Raw genomic sequence first — 5637 nt, 5'->3', positions numbered from 1 at the left:
TGTGCTCAAACTTGTCTCATCTCTCTCTTCTTTTTCACTGTGACTACCACACATGATGTGTTTCCCAAATCACCTGAACCCCTTGGATAGAAGAAATTATCCTCCCAGATCCTTGGAAGGCTGTCACCTGGCAGCTCTCAATTGTCACCCCTTATTGGGAATTATCTCAGGTTCAGGTCATGTCCCCTTTCCAGGGGCAGCATGTATCCAATTACTGCTCCATGAGGGACATAAGAAGCAAGACTTGACTTCTCAACTTAGGGCAGCTCTGGAGGGCCCATCCCAGCTGCAGAGATGCCCAAGGGTCTGATGCCTTTCTGTTGATCCTGACCTAGTGCTCTATAGTAAAGTTTGCATGCACGTCTCCATCTTTGAGACTTTATAGGTAACCTAACCTGCAGTGGTTGGCACCAGAAGGGATGTGAGAAAGAAGATGCTAAGATGATAGTTTTGAAACTGAACTATCCACCATCTGCTCAGCAGTGCTGGGATGGGTGGAGCACAAACAGCCATTGCACAGAGTAGCAGTGCACTTTTTATTTTTTTATTTTTTTAAGGGGAGTTGCTGAGGAAGAGAGAGAGACAGCGAGATCTTAAGCAGACTCTACACCCAGTGCAGAGCCTGACATGTGGTTCAATCTCACAATCCTGAGATCATGAGCTTAGCCAAAACCTAGAGTCTTACACTTTATTGATTTAGCCACCCATGCACCCCATAGCAATTTTTAAAACTTTCACCAAACCTGAATGAGGTGGTACACTGATGAAAGGATATGGTATCAGGTGCTTGAGAAATGTGAGAGAGGTGGTACTTTTAAGGTGATATAATTTTAAGGTAATTTTAAGATTGTTACTAGAAGAAATTGGTGCTTTGGAGAGAGATTATTAAAGGCTGAGGATTATATCTGACCAAATAAAGGCTAACTGTAGAAGCCAAAGTGCCTCCATAAGAGGAGATGAAGAACCTCTCATATCCTGCAACTCGAGAGCACAAAAAGCTAAGTTTCAGGTCCAAGACTTAATTGTTGGGATAGTAGAGCTCCAAAGATGGTTAAATTCTCAAACTAATTACCTTCTATGCCCAGGTCATGGCCTTGATTGGAAAAGAATAGAATCTTGAGACACTGGATGGAGACATCTGGTTAGATGCTTTAGAACATCTAAATCCCCAGATTTTCCAAGACTCCCAGTTCTCCTTATTAAGAATAAGCACATCCTTCTTGCTTGATGACAATGCAGAGGCTTTTGTTCTGCCAAACATTATGTGCTCTGCCATCTACTCAACATCTGTCCCATAAAGAACTAGATTCTGAGAGTTCTGGATCAAGGGGCATGGGACACGAAATTAGCTAAAGGAGAGTTCATTGATCTTGGGGCATTTTTCCAAAGTGCAGAAACTTTACACATTGGCAAGAACCCAACACACTGTTTGGATTCTCCTGCTTGTAAAAAAAAAAAAAAAAGGTTCTCAGTAAATGCAGTAGAAATGCCAGGACTATTGTGCCTAATGACAGAAAGGAGGAATCAAAAGCTGAAAGAAGCAGCCAGCCTAGAGTGGATTTACTATGTAACTCTAGAAACCTGCTGATGACAATGTGTTGCATGGATTTGAAAAAATAAAAAAGAATGTGCAGGATCACTGAGAAGTTCTGTGGTGAGCGTCCTCTAAAGGCCTGGACTGATAAGAAATTCTGCTATAGAAGTAGCCTCACTGTTAGCAATGCAGATTATAGAATCCTGAAGGCCAGAGATGGCAGCATTCATTCTTTAGAGTGTGTGTGTGTGTGTGTGTGTGTGCGTGTGTGATTATGTGTGTGTGTGAACTCTGTAGGGTGTTGGAGATGGATTCAAAGAACACACCATCCCTAGAAGCAAGGTAGATGAACATCCAACAAAGGTAATCATTGTCTATACAATCAGAAGAAAGCAAGAATAGAGAACCAGGAAGCTGAGGCAGCAGCCCCAGTTAAAAATAAAATCACCACACCTTGCTTGGCTTCTAATCTTGAACCAGTTTTCAGACCCAGAATCATGGACTAAAGAAGAAGCCGGGTCCTGAGAAGGTAGGATCCTGTGATACCACCACAAATACATAGAAAGTAATTTCCCAGTCTTTTCCTAAAGGAACTTCTAGCCATTCACTCAGTAACCATAAAATCAAGAAAGAGAAATACCCTTACATTTCAAGGACTGTTGGACATAAGATCCAGGTTGACATTGATACTGGAAGGCCCAAAGTGTCATCATGGCCTCCGATTAGGAGGCTTTGAGGACTAAGCAGCAGATGCAGCCCCTGCCCAAGTCTGGTTCACAGTTCATCCATTAAGGCCATGGATCCATCTGATAGAAATTTCTCTTGTCCCCAAATGTCCAGTTAGAATGATGTATGTGGTAATTGGCAAACCGCTGCATTGACAGCTTGGCATGTGGTGTAAGAACTGTCACAGTAGAATAGGCCAAGTGGAAGGCCTGAAGTTGACTCCCAAGTTCATGGCCTGGGCAGTACATGAAGCCATCTTCCCAAGGAGACAGACAGATAGACAGAAAGGATACATGATTGGGATCCCTATGGTCTCTCTAGTCTGTTGGAGTCTGTGGGTCTCTCCACAAACTAAACCAAAGAATAGCCCTAATTGAAAGTGCTGTACCTGATGTGGTATATTTATTAGAAAAGATTAATTTACATCCTTTGATTCTTTAAAGAAATAAGTGGAAAATAAGATTAAGTATAACCTTTTGTGGCATCATTAGTTTAAAAAAATCATCTGCACACCATCATGAAATCTTAGCCTTGACTTGTCGTACGTTTTATACACCCTGCCACTACCACCTTAGCCCCAAACCTGGCTCAGAAAACATCTACATTCGCTAAGAAAGTGTTAAAGATGCTGGGCACAGTGTCCTGTCAGAGACTGACTTCTCAGCTAGGAAGTCCGTAGTCCTGTTCAGAAGATAATGTTTATGGCTTTGGGGTCATGGACAAGAGAGGACCAATGGGTTGTTCAGACCATCGGCTCTTCCCCAGGACCAAGTCCTGAGCCTGCTCTTTATATTAGGCTGGGATATTCCCAGGAAGAGAAGCCATGGAATCAGAAAGATAGTCTCTGCTCTAGAATATTGGTCCTGCAAGTCTAAAATGTACCAAATGTCTTTATCAGAACACAGGTCAAAGACATCCAGTTAAATTGTGATAGATCAGTGGACGGATTGAACATTGTCTCTTACAAATATATAAAAATGTGGAATAATGAGTCATTATATCAGTCCTTAGAACAGGTCCAACCCAACAGCAAGGGCTTTATCAGTGTTTCCTTTAGCTTGACCATCATGGAAAATAGTTTATGTTATAGTGTTAAATAAAAATAAAATGATACAGAGGGTCAAGAGCCACCCCTGCCACCACTAACATGGAGACTTTGTACCAAGTCCCCTTGCTAGTGCTTGAATGCCCCAACCTGAAGCTGAAGAAGCCACCCTGGGGGCGTGTACTGTGGGCCATGTCTTTGTATGCTCTGCTGGTGGCCTCTTACTTCCTCATCACTAGCATAACCATTGATGTGTTACTGTTGAACCTCCTGGTGTTGGCTCTCTGCCTGATGAACATGGGCCTCAGAAACCAGTAGCTTTGGAGTGCACCGAACATTCCAAAACTCAATAGATTTCTTCTTATATTCACTGGATTTTTCTGTGTCCTATTGAGTTTTGTCATGGCGAGAGTGTTCAGGAGGATGGACCTGCCCGGCATCTGATGCGTTAGAACGCCTTTAAGGCGTTCAGTGGATATTGAATTTGTCCCTGTCAATGAAGTTTTAAAGGCTGTACCAACCCTCTGATGTGAAGTATGGAAAAGAATGAAAAGCAGCAGAAAAGTGAACACTTCATTTAGTGAAAACATACAAAGGCATTAAAGCTTGAACTAGAATGCCTGCTTGGTATCAAAGAGACAAGCTTATCACAGTATTTTTTTCCTGCTGGCCTATAATGATGTACCAATGATGTTAGGTGGCATTTACTTCCTAGTTTTTATTTCTTAAAGAAAATATACTCCAGTGGTGCAGTAGGTAAAGTCATGACTCGGTTTGGTGCAGGTCATGATCTGCAGGAACTGGGACTGAGCCCAGTGTGTGGCTCTGCACTGGCCGGGGAGCTGGCTGCTCTTCTCTGCCTGTGACCCCACCACCCTATCTCTCACAAATAAAAAAAAATTTTTTTAAGGGAAGACTTGAAGAAAGTTGGAGGCACACCAATGAAAAATTAAAACCTGAAAGAAAGAAAGAAAAAAAGAAAATATACTCCATTTCTACAACTATAATATTGAATAAAGTGATTACTTTGTACAGCTCCCGGAACAATCTTTGGAGATGACATTTCTGACTTTAAAAAAATTAATATAAAAGAAGCTAGATTCCATAAACTGAGAACTCTGGACAGATGATCAGCTGTACCTATGGCCCTTTGCCTTTAAACAGAATACGTGACAATATGTATCTGAGACTGTTGCCTGCACAATGAGATGTATTAAAGGAGCAGAAATTTAAAATGTTTCTAATGTAAAAATAGTATATAAATGCATATGTATCACAATGTGTGTGTGTGTAGGGCTGTGTGTGTAGTGACAGTCACGGCCACTCCAGAACACTCCAACGAAAATCTCCCTAGAGCAAAGTCTGACACACATACACGCGGTGGATTTGAGTATGAGACTTTAGAAAATTTTCAAGCAATTATCATGTTGTTTCCTGCATTTCCTTAGCCCGCGCTGCCGCTGTGTGTCTGAAAAGCGCTGCTTTCCTGAAGGGAACTAGTAGCTCTCTGGAGGCTTCAGGGTCCTTGGGAGGCAGCGAGCGGCAACGCGGGCTGCACCTGCGCGGGAGAGGCCGAGGGGAGCCTCCGGCTCGGGTCCGGCCCAGGCCCCGGGAGCTCGAGCTCCTGGCGGTGCACGTGGGTACAGGTACGCCTCCGCGGCCGCCCGCCCCCGGCGCTCCAGTGGCGCAACCGGTTAGCGCGCGGTACTTATACGACGGTAGCTGCGGGCGATGCCGAGGTTGTGAGTTCGAGCCTCACCTGGAGCACTTTTGCCGCCCTTCAGGTACGATCCGCAAATCAGTGAGAAACAGAGACTCAGGCCCGGACTTAAGGTACACGTGAGCATCACTTAGAGATGCTGCTATGCCTGAGTTTGACTCCTCGAAATGCGGACAGTCTTGCTGTGCTTTTTAAAAAGATTTTTAAAGATGTATTTATTCATGAGAGACACAGGCAGAGGGAGAAGCAGGCTCCCCACGGAGGCTCATGCGGGACTCGATCCTGAAGGCTCAACCACAGAGCCACGCAGGGGCCCACACCTTGGTTTTTAATAAGGATCTCAGGGGAAACCTTCCGGTCTTAAATCTGCCTTCCGTCCCTCAGTTCTCCGCTCCTCTGGGATCCTCATCCCTCAGGTCCGCGATGCCTGCACTTATGACGAAGACACAGGTGTTCAGTCTCAGAGAACAAACCGACCCACTCCGAGTTGAGCGGAAGCCTGCGTGTGGCCCACGTAACCCCAGTAACCTCAGTAACCTCAGTAAGCTCGCCGTCTGGATATTCGGTGTTCCCGAAGGCATCCTGGGGACGCAGAGCTCTCCAGCTTCCCAG

The 5637-nt window shown here is 44.5% G+C and overlaps 1 non-coding gene across 1 annotated transcript; it reads left to right on the top strand.

Moving 5' to 3' along the window:
* The first annotated feature begins 4980 nt into the window (after nt 1–4980).
* TRNAI-UAU (transfer RNA isoleucine (anticodon UAU)) lies at nt 4981–5072 on the top strand. Its single transcript is given in 2 exon segments — nt 4981–5018; nt 5037–5072. It is a non-coding gene; the product is annotated as a tRNA-Ile (tRNA).
* The last annotated feature ends 565 nt before the right edge of the window (nt 5073–5637 follow it).

This window comes from Vulpes vulpes, chromosome 12 (genome assembly GCF_048418805.1).
Source record: "Vulpes vulpes isolate BD-2025 chromosome 12, VulVul3, whole genome shotgun sequence".
In the NCBI taxonomy this organism is placed as follows: Eukaryota; Metazoa; Chordata; class Mammalia; order Carnivora; family Canidae; genus Vulpes; species Vulpes vulpes.
This window is presented reverse-complemented; position numbering and strand designations above follow the sequence as displayed.